The sequence below is a fragment of the Cajanus cajan genome, chromosome 7, assembly GCF_000230855.2.
Source record: "Cajanus cajan strain Asha chromosome 7, NIPB_CcT2T_4, whole genome shotgun sequence".
NCBI classification, from domain to species: Eukaryota; Viridiplantae; Streptophyta; class Magnoliopsida; order Fabales; family Fabaceae; genus Cajanus; species Cajanus cajan.
The window spans coordinates 10,429,941-10,446,463 of NC_138523.1; positions in this window are offsets into that span (position 1 = coordinate 10,429,941).

Here is a 16,523-nt window from a genome sequence, read left to right on the forward strand (position 1 = left end):
TTAAAAAGTGTCATATGTCAATTATACATACACCAAGTCTAATAGTATTGGACATGAGGATTGTATATAAAATTTTTTTTCAAGGTTTCCATCAATTAAAAATAAAGCTAATGTATATAAGTAGAGAGTCTCTTATCTTACAAACTAATTTTATGAAGTAGAGTGAAGACGATATTCATATTCCAAAAATTTCAAATTTAATTTCATATCCTTTTAAAAATATTAAAACAAATCAATTACCAACCATCCCCTACTAAGATTTAATTGACAAAAATTTTCGAGTTTAGTACTCAATAATATCTTGAATAAATTTTATTTTCAAAATAAAAATACATCTAAAAAAAGAAAAAAGTAGTGACTTCCCCTACTTCATATTGCATAACTTGGTACCTCTATTTTCCCTATAGTCTATACACCTCTTTAGGCACGTGGAAAAATTATTTATGTATTTAGAATATGCAATACACTAATAATTAAATATCAGTTATCCCGGCCTTTTCTTTTTAACTATACTCCTATATTAATATTATTGAATGGGATCCAAATCTTTCTTTGCTAACGTCATTGGGGCCTTTTTTGTGCAATCTAAGAACCTTTTTTCTTTACCTCTATAAATTTCTTTTCTTCCCCTATTTTTTATGGCTCTGTTCATGATTTCCCTCGTGGTTGATGGTGACAATTTGACGGCGGCTTTAAGCAACCAGTTTTCTTGTTAGATAGTTGTTTTCTTATTTTGTGGATCTTATATATTTTATTATACATAAAATAAAATAAAATATATATTACTTCATGTCTTTTTTTTTTAATAAAAAACAAGTTATAGTATATTTTACGTATAACATATTTTTTCATAAAAAAATATCGGAGGAATATTTTTCTTTTAAAGAGTCAAGGAGTGGGTTGGCCAATGCTGCATGCTCCCTCTTGTCTATGTTAAGAGTTAATGGGTCTGCTGTATGTAAGTGATAGAGTGACAAATGTGAAGAAGCATCTAATGAGTAGCTAGGTTCAACAATTTATAAATACTAATGACACATACATTTAATGTTTTTAAATTTCAGATTAGATGTAGCACTATGTTTATTTATGATTTATCGATAACTGAAAGTAGTTCATAGTCGTTAATAAAGCTACTGATTATATCTAAAAATAAATGAATTATTTTGGATCCTAATATTTCCCCCAACAGTATATATCTACATCAAGTAGGTATCTAAATAGACTAGATAGAGGTTTGGGAAAGAGTCAACTAGTATCCAACTATAATATCCTTAGCAAGAGGAATAATATATGTTATTTTTTTGCCATCATAATATATATAGATGATAAAATAATATGATATATGTTGTATAGCATATTATTTTAAAGAATCATTATTTATTACTCATCTGTCAATGCTGAGTTTGCGGTGAGATATAGAATTATAATGATGTTACTATCTATTAACGCCTATCTAAAATTTAGATGATGCAGCACTTTCATCATAGTTAAGTAAGTCTTTTGAAAGCAATGGGTGATAGGTAGAGTATATATATAATATGTTTGACAATTGCACCTTTTTTATTTTTTATTTTTTTATTTATAGATGGGTATGAAGAGACGAAAATTATAGGTATTATATTGATGAATAAAGATCATTTATGTGATTGAGTGTTTTGTATTTGTTGTGATTGGAATTTTTTTTTATTAAAGAAAAGAATGATAATATTGTTGTATACCATGTATTTATATATCTACTTTATATTGTTTTGGTATGATTTACTTTAAATTAAAATTTGTATGAATTTATTTTTATCATTATTTAAAAGATTTCATATTAATAAAGACTTTATATATTTTTATAAATTCATGTTTTTTTTTTATTGAGATATTATTTTTATCTTAATAGTCTTTTCTTGAAGAAAGAACTTAATCTGTCATTAAGTTTATGTATTTATTGTATTGAGATATATTTTTTTAGAAGGAATATGACATCTTTGTTGTATACTAAGTATTTACATGTACCTTCACATTGGTATATATAATATTATCCATTTCAGCTTAAAATCTCATGGATTAACTTTTGGTTACCACTAAAAATATTTTATGTCAATAGAGATTTCTATATTTTATAAGCTCATGTTTCTCCTCCTTTCTTAATGATATAAGACTTTATTTGTATCATAATATTATATTATGCTTTTAAATTTATATTTTCTTAATTGATATTATATATGAATTTTTTATTATCATTTATCTAAAAAAATATTAATTGATTGTTTCTTAAATTAAACTTTCAATACTTTTTTCTTCAATATTTTATTTGTTCTTATTATTATTAAAATAATTTTACATAATTGTTTTTTTGTTTATAAATGTACTTTTCTTTAATCATATAAATAATTTTATATCAATTCAATTTTTTTTTTAAAAAGTATCAAATGACTTGTAGTTTAAAATTAACTTTTAAGCCAAAAAAAAATGAAATTTAACAAATAGCTAGTTTTCACTTATTTTTAACATTAACTTAAAAATTACTTTTAAGTAAATTTTTTTTTGGACCAAATGTATTTTTAAAGCTTTTTTTTTTATAGAGAATTTTTAAATTTTTTAAAATTTAAAATTCTTGGAATTTTATAATCGCTTTAATTGTAATTCTTGCATTTTAAAATTTTATTGTTTGGATAAAGAAATTAAAATTTTCCATTTAAAAAACTTTGTTTTTGGATAAAAAATTTAAATTCTTCAATTAAAAAAAAATATATTTTAGAAAAATAAAAAAATTCCTTCTTTTTTAAAAGTTATATATTTTCTGGTGCATTTTTTAATCTCTTTTTTGCTGCGACGTAAAATTTTATATCTGAATAAACTTATTTCATTTAGAAATATTTTATTCAAATTAAATAAATAAATTTTTATTTATAATATATGTTATTCAAATAAAATAATTATATTTAATTATTTTTATTTTATTTAGCATAAAAAATCCTAACATTATTGCTAACTAATTTTACTAATATAAACACCACTTAATAGTTGTTACCACAACTTTTTATCTGAATCTTGAGTTTTCTAGTAAATAATTCTACAATTATTTCTTTAATCATTCTTAAGACATTAATTAATATTTATAAATTAAAAGTATAATACCATGTAATCTTTATGTAATTAAAATATCTAACAAATAATAAAGAAAGTTTAGAATCCTTTATTTAATTAAGGAGGGTATTTAGAATTTTAGGTTTTTAGCTAATAATAAATAACATTTTGAAACACTAAAATCTTAAATTTCTTTTAACAGAACATTTAAATAAGATATTTTAAGAGGAGAAATATAAAAATTCTTTCAAAAATTACTCTTTCTGTTTAAATTATTTTATCCAAATACACTATACTAGATGTAAATTTTAGCTAAAAATATTAATCAAAATTTGAAATTTCAAAGAGTAATTGTTCTGAAAATAAAAAAAGATTAAAGGAACTAAAGATTTAAATCCGAAAAAGTATAATAAATGATGTGATTACGAAGGAAAAGAGAAATAGAATAAAAAATATAAAATAAGTGTAAAATTTAAAATTATTGCTAATGGAATTAACAAGTTTGTACATATATATGATTTTATTGGTACTAAAATCAATTGATTTAGTTGTTATCTAAACGTTGTGAGTGGACCCAAAATGATCCAAAAGTGAACTAAGCATAGTAGCAAATTGAGATTGGGACGTGAGTAGTAATCGAAGTTGGAGGCCATTTTCAAGCCAACACTCTTAAAGGATTACTGAAAAAGGCATAGTCAATAATAATTTTTAATAAGAAAAATAGCTAATGTTAAAATGTCTCGATAAATAAGCCAGGGATCCATCTTGATTTTTACATTAAATCACGTCTAAAAATACTATTTTATTCATAGATGAAAAAAAAAATTATATACTTTTTTATCTTTAAAAATAAAAATAACGGAAGCCGCAATGTAAGTGAGATTAAATTTACATTTTTGTCGGGTTCGACTTTCATTTATTGCAATTTCCTAAGAGTAATTAAACATAGACAAATTTAATGTTATGACTGTTGGAAAAAAAAATCCACAATAAACATGTAAAATATATTAAAAACAACATAATAAAAAAATAGAAAATTGCAAAAAATTCTCTCTTCAAGTTTTTATTTATTTATAAAATTTGAAAATCATTTCTTACAAGTTTTATAGATGAAATTTGGAAATCCTTCAGTCCAAGTTTTCTAGTAAAATTTAGTAAATTTTATTTTTAGGTAATGACCTCCTCTACAAGTTGGACAATTTTATTTTTATTTTTATTTTTATTTAATTTTAAGAGCTTTTATTTATTGACACATTTTAATCTTATAAGGGAAATACAAACCAAAAATAAATATAATATTTTTAATTTTAAACAATATCATAAAGACGAATAATATTTTTCTATAGGTGAATAATATCTAGAGATTTGAAATTAAAAATTTAAATTTTTTTCCAATAATTTTTCCCTCAATTAAAATTTTCAAACTTGATCTTCCTTTTGTCATGGATTCTCATCACAATTCAATCATACTTTTATTTTGTAGTATTTCTTGTCTTTATTTCGTGAGTATTGAAATTGTTGTATTTTAATCTTCAATGTTAGGGTACAAACAAAGTCTCGTATTATTGGATCATGAAGAGAAATAAAAGTTTGTAAAGCACACATAGTCTCCATTTGTACGAGGTATTTTAGGAGATAATCAAAAGTAAAATCATGAGATTTTAGATCCAAAGTAAAATATCATACAATTGTGGAAACATGTGTATGTGTGATCCTTGGGTTCCCAATAGTGATATTAGAGCCAATGGTCGACTAGTTGATCGACTTAGAGTTTCGAATGAGTATTTGACAATGAGAAACGATGGATCCAAGTGTGAGATCCCTTGTGTTGAAAGTCTTCCTAACGTGTGAAGGTCAAGTAGTGTGTTTTGTTAATGTGAGCTAACGACAAGTGTGGGATGCCTTGTGTCAAATGTCTTCTTGACGATGTGGAGGTTAGGTGACGTGTTCCATTGATGTGAGCTAATGACAATGCAAGTATCTAGAGCTGATAGGTGTAACTAAAACTCTAAAGGTCACCATTAAATACTCATATATGAAAAAAAAAGGTTTCCACTGAAGGGACGTTAAACCATGGTTTTTTGTTTGAGGGGAGATTTGTTGGGGGTACAAACTAAGTCTCATATCATTGCATCATAAGGAGAAATAAAGGTTTATAAAATACACATAATCTTCACTAGTATGAGACTTTTTGGAAAATGACCAAAAGTAAAATCATGAGGGTTTAGGTCCAAAGTGAACAATATCATATAATTGTGGAGACATGTGTGTGTGTAATACCCGGGTGTCCACCATTCTATACTTTAGTGACAGGTCATCAAGTTGCACAAACCATAAGCTTTGATACCACTGTTTGAAACAAAAAAAAACTCCTTTTTTTATGCATAACATGATGAGGAACACATTAGAAATAACACCATAAATAGATTAAAAAATTACACAAAATTTATTTAACATGGTTTGGCCCATCATGTCTACGTTTACAAGGATGTTCATTATCTCAAAATGTATTACATATATATATATGTTCTTACCGGAAATCTGCTGTAGAGATGATCCGCCAGGTAAGATTGGTGAGCCTCCTTCGCTGGTACACTTGATGCTCCAAGATGGGGGTGGTACCTGCAAAAGAGACTCCGATGCTAAAGTTAGTGTTTGTGGGAGTATGAATCTCGTATAAATAATGCACGTACCTTAGTGTGAATTAGGGTTGCTTTGGGCCTTGGGCCTGAGATAAGATATGATAAGATTAGATAGTGGATCTCGTCTGAAGCGAGATTCCTCGAGATCAGTTATGATCTGCTTAAATGCCGAGCTGACGTCGCATAGCGCGTGCTTGACCTCATCTTGTGCTGTGATGCCGAGCTCGGAGCTCAGCTTCGCGGTACGGGCAGTACATTAGCCCCCCGAGCTCCGAAGACCGTAGGTCGAGGAGTTAAGACCGAGCTCGCTGGGGGGAAGTGACCTTTTGTGTACTTCTGCCTGTTGAGATGCCATGTGTCGTAACTGTTCATTTTCCGAAAACTAGGGGTGGGCAAAACGAACTGAACTGAACTGAACTTATAAAAACTATACTGAACTTAAAAGTAGTTCATATGAACTGAACTAAACTAAATATTAGTTCAGACGAACTGAACTGAACTATTCTTTTGTGTCATTGAACTGAACTGAACTATACTATAAAAACTTGAACTGAACTGCAATTTAAACTGCACTAAACTGTTATGATATTTTGAATTGAACAATTTTGACTCATTGATCTATCAAAATAGGACACATTTGTCAACTTTACTTTATTTTCCATTTTATTTAAATTTTTCAAAGGAAAAAAATATAAAATTAAGTCAAACAAACTCAGTGAATTTTAAGCCTAAAAATAAGTAGTTCAACATAGCTCAATTGATCCGTTAAGTTCAACAAAATTGATATAATTTTTTTTCAAATCACTTTTTTTCTAAAATTTTGGTTATTAGACTATCGAGCTAATCTATTAAGACATAACATGTTAAACACATTTAATTTTTATTCTTTTATAAAAATAGTTCAATTTTTATAATTCAGTTCAGTTTTTATAGTTCAGTACAGTTCAACTTTACAACAGTTCAGTTCAGTTCAGTTTTTTTTAAACAGTTCAGTTCAGTTTTTTTTACAAACAGTTCAGTTTTTTATAGTACAGTTCACCACCAGTTTAGTTCAGTTCAGCTCAGTTTAGTTTTTTTTGCCCACCCCTACCGAAAACGTGCAAGTGGCGCGTTAAGGGAAATGACGGTTGTGCAATGATGGTCTTGCAATTAATGTGTTGTCAGCGTGCCCTTAGGTTGATGCGTGGCATGGCCGTTTTGAATTTTGGGAGAAAACTTTTTTTTCTGTCACTCGCGCCTCTTCACCTCTCACTTTACTCACTTTTCGCTCTTTCAGCTTCTTGCGCACGCTGTTTCTCTCGCTTTTCTGCTCATCTTCCGTCTCCACTTTCTCCATTTCCGCCGTCGTTTCTGGTAACCATGTCGTTGTTAGGGTTGTTTTTTGAGGGAGAGTACCAGGTACTTCCTTTCTATAGTCTTCTTTTTCCTTCTTCCCCAATCTTCTTCAAGTCTTTCTTGCTTTTTCCATGGCTGGGGGGAGTAGTGCGGGTTCTTCTGCGCCTTCTCGGGGCAAGGCGCGTGGTAAGGCGGTGGCTACCGGGAGAGCCGCTGCCGAGAAGAGGGATCCGCCTCCGCCCCGGGGCCCGGAGCTAGGCATCCCTGGCTACGACTGGGTCAAGCGTGAGATGGCGGCGGTCCAGAGCGTTTTCTGATCCTTTCTTGAGGTTAACGGGATCCCGCGGTCGTGCAGGGTTTGCGACCCTTCTATTTCTCGGATGATCCGGCTTGAACCTTGTCAGGCTGGTGAGGGTGTGTACATGGGGAAGTCTACCGACCCTTCCCATTTCTATATGTATCATTGTTTTTTTAGAGATTTAGGTGTCTGTCTTCCCTTCACTCAGTTTGAGTGTAATTTTTTGAACTTTGTCAACTCGGCTCCTTGCGAGTTGCACCCCAATAGTTGGGGTTTTTTGAGAGATTTTCAAGTCCTGTGTACAGTTTTGGGGATAGAGGTGTCTCTTCCCATCTTCCTTCATTTTTATCAGTTGAAGGTGGGCGTTCCGCCATACGGCATATTGTCTCTAAGTGGGAGTAGGGATGGGGGTTTGTTTACTCTCTACTCCTAGTCGTACAAAAATTTTAAACAAGAGTTTTTCCGAGTCGCTCTTGTGAACGTTGGCCCCTTGGAAGATGGGGCATTTTATTTCGGGGGGCTGCCAATATTTCCCTTCTATTGGTGTCCCCGACCTTCTAGGTTTCACGGGGTGGGCCAATTGAAGTTGACTGCTTCGGAGGCGGCTGCCATCGAGAATCTCGCCGCGCTTCCACGTCCGCTGGATTGCAAGCTCGTTCTGTCGCTTGCGAACTCGGCGTTCAGGGAGAGGGGTTTGGAGAGTGAGTATTTGGTTTTTTGGTGGTTTGGGGTTTGTGTAAATTCCACTTGCTGATGTGTTTTATCTCGTGAATGCAGGCATCATGGGGAAAAACTTGTGGCGTGAGCTGAAGCACCGCTACAATGTTACCGAGCTCGAGGTCCCCGAGTCTCGAGAGGAAGATGCCTCCCCTCTGAAGGTTAATCGGAAGAGAAAAAGGGGAGCAAAGGAGGTCGGGGGAACCTCTGCCCCTCCATATGCCGAGGAGGTGACCTCCAAGGCTGCTGATGTTGGCGCGGTGGACCTTACCGAGAGTCCATCGCTCAAGGGGGCTCCTCAGGTGGCCTTTGAGGAGCTGGCTCAGGCTACCGAGGTGGCAGTTTCGGCCGTCGAGCAGGCTGCTCAGACTGCTAAGGTAAGTAGTGTTCCCTGACTTTCGTGGTTTCCCGTATGCTGTCCTTTTCCTTTTTTGACATGGTGTTGGTTTTTACAGGCGAGGTCGGAGATTCCTGTCGCCGACCCTCCAGTTGCCGAGCAGGGGACGCCGGCTTCTGCCTTTGCCGAGGTTTGTGGCAAGGGGCCGAGTTCTGAGGTCCCTGCACCCACACCTGCAGCTTCGGAGTCGCCGTCTGGTTCATCGCAGGAGGCTTCCCGGAGCCGGTATATAGCTCACCGCTTCGAGAAAGGCCTCTCCAAGGTGCGATTGGACCACGTGAGCGCCTCGGCCGACATGGATTCATTGTGGAGCGCGGGGGTGACTGCTGAGAAATTCTTCCCTTAAGGCTCACTGAGCTCCGAGGACCATGGGCTGATAGATGAGGCGGCCCCGAGGATGGTTTTGACGCTGCCCAGGTCCTTCTGCAGAGGGCTATGGCCATTGTGGGTCATTGGAAGCCTAGGTGGGCCAAGCAGCAAGAGGATTTGGCCAAGCTGAGGAGCCGACTTCAACCCTGGAAGGACGCGAATAAGATCCTGAGGGAGGAGAACAAGGTTCTCAGTGCTGCCCTTGGTGAGGCCAAGCGGCAGGAGGCCGAGCTTCGATCTGCGAGGGGTGAATTTGCAAGGGTGCAGAAGTCTCTTGAGATCGCCCTGCGATCCAATGAGGCTTATGCCTCCCAGGTAGGGGAGCTACAGGAGCTCATCGCCTTCTCTCGGGGTCGCGCCCGCTCTTTAGAGGATGAGGTGACGTCTTCTCGTGGCCAAGTGCGGGCTTTGGAGGATGTTGTGACCTCTCTTAAAGGAGAATTGGCGGTGGCAGCTGAGGAGCACCTCCGTAGTGAAGTCATTCTTGGTGGCCGGGAGGACGAGATTGCCACCTTGAGGGCGGAGCTTGCGGAGCTGGCGGCTGGGAAGACGAACGTGGAAGGGAGGCTTGCAGAGGTCGAACGCTCCGTTGTGATGGAGCACAAAAGGGGCTTCCAGAAGGCTGCTCGTCAGGCACGACTCCTTGCTCCCGGGTTCGACTTTTCCTCCATGCATGTGGAGAAGGTTGTCCGCTTTGGGAGGCTGGTCAAGGAGGACGTTGTCGATGACAGTTCTAGTGAGAATGCCTCAGCCTAGGCCGCCTTTGTAATAGCTTAGTTTATTTCTCCCTTTTTCATTTCCTTGTTTAGTATTTTCCTTTGAACTCAAGTGTCAAACTCTGCAAGTGTTTTGTATATACATTGTTCTTCGAGATTCAATTTTCCTTACTTTGGTTGTTTTTCTGTCTTATCGGGCTCAATCTTGTTTCTAGAGTAGGATAGACTGTATTAAGGGTTCGGATTCGACCTCAGATGGACGTCCTAAGGTTCGAGCTTGACCTCGGGTTTGCGTAAGATGAATTGTATCGAGGTTCGTACTCGACCTCAGTTTTTGTGTAAAATGAATATCATCGAGGTTCGTACTCGACCTCGGGTGAGCGTATTGAGGTTCGTACTCGACCTCGGGGTGAGCGTATTGAGGTTCGTACTCGACCTCGATTTGGAGTAAAATGAATGTTGTCGAGGTTCGTACTTGACCTCGGGTGAGCGTATTGAGGTTCGTACTCGACCTCGGGTGAGCGTATTGAGGTTCGTACTCGACCTCGATTTGGAGTAAAATGAATGTTGCCGAGGTTCGTACTCGACCTCGGGTGAGCGTATTGAGGTTGGTACTCGACCTCGATTTGGAGTAAAACGAATGTTGCCGAGGTTCGTACTCGACCTCGGGTGAGCGTATAAAGGTTCGTACTCGACCTCGATTTGGAGTAAAACGAATGTTGTCGAGGTTCGTACTCGACCTCGGGTGAGCGTATTGAGGTTCATACTTGACCTCGATTTGGAGTAAAACGAATGTTGCCGAGGTTCGTACTCGACCTCGGGTGAGCGTATTGAGGTTCGTACTCGACCTCGATTTGGAGTAAAATGAATGTTGTCGAGGTTCGTACTCGACCTCGGGTGAGCGTATTGAGGTTCGTACTCGACCTCGATTTGGAGTAAAACGAATGTTGCCGAGGTTCGTACTCGACCTCGGGTGAGCGTATTGAGGTTCGTACTCGACCTCGATTTGGAGTAAAACTAATGTTGCCGAGGTTCGTACTCGACCTCGGGTTAAAGTAGAGTGAATTGCGCTAAGGTTCGGATTCGACCTTGTATGTTTGTTACGTAGCACGCTGTAAAGGTTCGAACTCGACCTCGGATAAGAGTGTTAAGGTTCGTACTCGACCTCATAATTTTAACGAGGTTCGGACTCGACCTCGGATCAGAGTGAAAGAGGTTGGTTCGATTTTGTCCTTTATAAAACCAATAAATAAGAATGTGGATTGAGCAAAATGAGTGATTTTATTGATCATTTTTGTGTGCCTCGTTAAAAACCCTCTCAGTGAAGGACTGAGGCGGGAAAAGAGTGCACAACTTCGTTCATACAGAAAAGAGAAATGGAACTTAAGGAGCTACGGTGGGGGGACCCCCCTTGCTTTGCTTGCCAGACGAGGAGATCTTCAGACTCTCGGCGTAACACTGCCGAGCTGTCTTTTGGTTTGCTCTGACGGAGATGATCTTACCGTCATTCCCTGGGAACTTCATGGTGAGGTGCGGAGTAGATACCACCGCTCCGAGCTGATTCAAGGTTGGCCTCCCGATAATGATGTTATAGGAGGTATTGGCCTCCACGAGGAGGTATCAAACCATGATTCGTCTTGTATCTGGAGGTACCCCGAAAGTTGTTAGTAGGTCTACGTACCCGCGAGTGTGAACTCGCTCTCTTGCGAAGCCGACTAGGGGCTCCGTGTGAGGTTGGATGAGAGAATGAGGGACGTCTAGCCTGAGGAACGTCGGCCAGTACAGGACATCGGCTGAACTTCCTTGGTCAATTAGTGTCTTCTGTACCTCCCAGTTGGCGACTTCCACCATGATAACCATGAGATCATCCTGGTTGGGGCTGACGCCCGCGTAGTCCTCGTCAGAGAAGGAGATTGGCGGTGAGCTTTGGTGCGAGGCCGAGGTGGTAGAGTGGATGCAGTTGACATTCCGTAGGTGCCTCTTTCGGGCCGAGCTACTGGCGCCGCCCCTATCGAAACCACCTGCGATTGTGTTAATCACTCCCTGTAAGGGGGCTGTCCCTGTCTCCTGGCTTATCTCGGCCTGCACTGCGCTGCCGGCATTTTGTTGGGAGCCAGAGGGTTGGTCCGTGCGAGCTCCCGAACCTCAGCCTCTGCCACGCCCCCGACCGCCATAGCCTCCTCGGCGACCCTGCTGTCACTGGATGTATTGGCCGAGGTGACCTGCCTAGACGAGCTCTTCGATACGGTCCCGGAGCGTGCGACACTCCTCCGTGGTGTGACCGTGGTTCCTGTGGTACCGACAGTGCTTGGACTTGTCGGCGCTGTTGGGGGTGTGGCCTGGTGGTGGAAGGGCGAGTAGGTTGTTGTTGCTAGCTTCTTCCAGGATATGGACTCTGGGTGCGTTCAGGGGAGTGTAGAAGTCATACCTCCCCTCTCTGTTTGCCCTAGCCGACTTCTTGAACTAGCTGTCATTGTTGACTTTGACCTTATCGTTGTGCCCCTGCTCTGGCTTCGCTGGTCCTTTTCCGCGAACCTGGTCACGGAAGGCAGAGTGTTCCTCCATCTAAATGTAACCTGCAGCGCGGGCGCGGAGCTCGTCTATGTCGCGGGGAGACTCAAGACACAAGCTATCGACGAATGGCCCGGGCTTGAGTGCCATGAGCATGGCATGTAGGGCGACCTCGGGATTCAGGCTTCTGATCTTGATCGAGGTGGCAGCGAACTGTTTCATGAATGTCCAGAGCGGTTCGTCGTCGTTTTGCCTGAGATTGGCCAGGGCGGCTGAAGTGACATGGTGAGGTCGGCTCGTCGCATATTGCGCAGTGAACCTCCGGACTAGGGTGTCGAAGCTGTCGATGAATTCGGGAGGCAGTTGGGTGTACCAGTTGAGCGCGGCCCCCTTAAGTGAGGTCGGAAACACCCTACACAAGATAGCATCGATGTTGGTGTAGAGATTTACCTGTGTTGTGTACAGGTCGATGTGTTCGTCTGGGTCCATCGTGCCATCGTAGCGGTCGAGGTGGAGAGGCTTCCACCCATGAGGGAGTGGTGTCTCCATAATGCCACCCACAAAAGGGTGGCGGCGGAAGGTTGCCTAATCCCCCACGGCATGAGTAGGAGCCTTGTTGACTTCATGGGTCGGCTTGTGCGTCGGTGCATGAGACCGATGTGAAGCGGGTCTGGGGGTTGGGACCCTAGTTGCCGTCCGGGATTGGGAGACTGAGTGCTCCTCCTCTCCATTATGGTTGCTCGTATGAGGAGGATGATCGGAGTGGTGTCGAGGGAGTTGAACGCGGATTTCCTCGTTCTCGGCGCATAGCGCCGCCAGGTCAGCCTCATTAGCGGTACGCATTGCCGCTAGGTCAGTGTCGTGCTTGGCACGCTTGTTTTGGAGGTCGGTGGCATGTTGCTGCCGCATCTGTTCGACCTGATCGATTAGTCTCCTCAACGCTGCTTCGTTATCCATGGTGGTTGAGTGGTTTGCGTCGTCTGTTGTGCGTCTACTATGGCTTCTGGTGAAAACCATAAGCGTGGCCGATAAAAGCTGTCTTGATCGGCCCCACGGTGGGCGCCAAATGTTCTTACCGAAAATCTGCTGTAGAGCTGATCCGCCAGGTAAGATCGGTGAGCCTCCTTCGCTGGTACGCTTGATGCTCCAAGATGGGGGTGGTACCTGCAAAAGAGACTCCGATGCTAAAGTTAGTGTTTGTGGGAGTATGAATCTTGTATAAATAATGCACGTACCTTAGTGTTAATTAGGGTTGCTTTGGGCCTTGGGCCTGAGATAAGATATGATAAGATTAGATAGTGGATCTCGTCTGAAGCGAGATCCCTCGAGATCAGTTATGATCTGCTTAAATGCCGAGCTGACGTCGCATAGCGCGTGCCCGACCTCATCTTGTGCTGTGATGCCGAGCTCGGAGCTCGACTTCGCGGTACGGGCAGTACAATATAATATATATATATATATATATATATATATATATATATATATATATAAATTCTCCTTTCAAGTTTTAAGGGTAAAACTTGAAAACCTCTCACAAGTTTTATTGGTGAAACTTAGAAATCCATTTTTTACAAGTTTTCTGGCAAAACTTGAAAAATCTTCCTTCACAAGTTTTTTGACGAAACTTGATAAATCCTGATTCACAACTTTTATGAACACAATTGGGAAACTGCCAACGTAAGTTTTATGACAAAACTTGGTAAACCCTACTCATACGACCCTTTCTCTCATTTAAAGTAATAACCCCCTATACAAGTTGGTAATTCTTCTATCTTACGAGCCTCTATTTATTGACCTAAAATTCTAATCTTAAAAGAGAAAATAAATCTCTAAAATAAATACAATTTTTAATTATAAATAATATCCTAAAGACAAATAATATATTTCTATATGTGAACAATATCTTGGAGATTTAAATTGAAAATTTGAATTGTTTTCCCAACAATTTCTCTCTCAATTAAAACTTTCAAACTTGATCACTTGTTGTCATGGATACTCGTCACAATTATCTTCAATCATACTTTTACTCTACAATATTTCTTGTCTCCATTTAGTGAGTACTATAATTGTTGTATGTCAATGTTCAATACTTAATTAACAGGTCACCAAACTGCATGAACCATAGTTTTGATACCACCATTAGAAACAAAAAAAACTCATTGTCTTTTAAGCACAACAATGATGAGAAAAACATTAAAACAACACCATAAATAGATATAAAATCAACAAAATTTATTTAACATGACTCATCTCCTCATGCCTACAAAATATGTTCATCATCTCAAAATGTTATTACATATGTATATGAAAATCCTCCCTTCAAGTTTTGAGAGTGAAACTTGAGAACCCCTTTTCACAACTTTTATGGATGAAACTTGAAAATCCTTTTCTCACAAGTTTTATGGCAAAACTCGGCATTTTCTAGTGGAACTTGGTAAATCCTCATTCACAAGTTTTATGGATGGATCTTGGAAATTCTCAACACGATTTTATGGCAAAACTTGGTAAATCCCCCTTTATACGACGTCCTCTCTCATTTAAGATGGTAACCCCTTTTACAGGTCGCGTAATTCTTCTTATTCCAAGACTTTTATTTATTGACCCAACATCCTAATCTTAAAAAGGAAATAAATTCCTAAGATAAACATAGTTTTAGTTATAAACAATATTCTAAAGACAAATAATATCTTTTTATTTATAAACTGTAACGACCTGTCATGATCATCACACTTAATGGACCAATTACTAGCAGCGAAAAAGCATATTATAACTACCTAGAATTAATATATTCACATCACCTAAATATGTGTATCATACTATATATATATATATATATATATATATATATATATATATATATATATATTTATAAATGTAAAACAACTAGGACAAAATAAAACAACTATATATATGTGTGTATGTGTGTGTGTAGTTATTCGTCCATTATGAAATAAAAATCCTAAGTTGTTGGTAAAATAACTACAACAAAACTACATATTATCACCAATAATAACACCAATAATAGCACCAAGCTACTCACCAAACATGACTCCAAAAGTCATTAACATATGATTTATCCCTATCTTACTCCCATCTAAACATGACCATCACAATTTAACCACCAGGAAAACATGTAAGGATAAATTAGATTTTAAAAAATCAACATATACAAGTATAAGATCAAAACTTTTATACTAATCATCGGTGATGTCTCTGATAGTGAAGTTGGACAAGTGGTCCATGGGTGGTGCATCTAAAATCACCATAGATATAATATTAAAAACAATGAATGGTTGAGATTGTGATTTAGTGAGAGAATATATTGTACACCTTCACACATAGGATAAAATTTCTGAATTTTTTACTGAAATTATTATTATTTTTTAAATTACCAAAAAAAAAAAAACACGTATTACGATGACTGATGTAGCTGCTGTCACTTTCAGACGGGCCGTTCTGAAATCAGAACTCAGAACGGTCCGTTCTAGATGAAAAAATAACACAGGAATAATGCACCAGAACGGGCCGTTCTAGAAGAAAAAAAACACGTGATGACTACACCATAACGGGCTGTTCCGAAATCAGAACGGCCCGTTCCAGATTTAAAAATAACATATGATTACTTAAACTAGAACGGGCCGTTCTGAATTCGGAACGGCCCGTTCTGACTACATATTTGTTTTTTTTTTCATTCTACTAAATCACATTTAAAATTTAAGTATAATTTTTCAATTGAGCGAGATATGAAGCCCCTTCCTCAATGACATTAAACATCCTATGAATAAAGGCCAAAACTAGGCCTAATAAACTTAAAACCCAAAAAGTCTTATACTAAGGCCCATAATACAAGACCAAACAATATAAACTCCTATACTACCAAATATCTGAGAAAAGTGGTCATCTATGTAAAGTCCAAGTAAAGAGAACCTTAGGCCCATCAAACCCATTGGGCTCACTAAGCTCAAAAGCAATCAAAAGTCTAAAAGCCCATGAAGCCCAAAGCTAGGCCCAATAAGCTTAAAACCCAAAAAGTCTTATACTTAGGCCCATAATACAAAACCAAACAATATAAACTCCTATACTAAAGCCCAAGTAAAGAGAACCTTAGGCCCACCAAACTCATTGGGCTCACTAAGCTCAAAAGCAATCAAAAGTCTAAAGGTCCAAGAAGCCCAAAACTAGGTCCAATAAACTTAAAACCCAAAAAGTCATATACTAAGGCCCATAATACAAGACCAAACAATATAAACTCCTATACTACCAAATATATAAGAAAGGTGGTCATCTATGTAAAACCCAAGTAAAGAGAACTTTAGGCCCATCAAACCCATTGGGCTCACTAAGCTCAAAAGCAATTAAAAGTCCAAAGGCCCATGAAGCCCAAAACTAGGCCCAATAAGCTTAAAACCCAAAAAGTCTTATACTAAGGCCCATAATACAAGACCAAACAATATAAACTC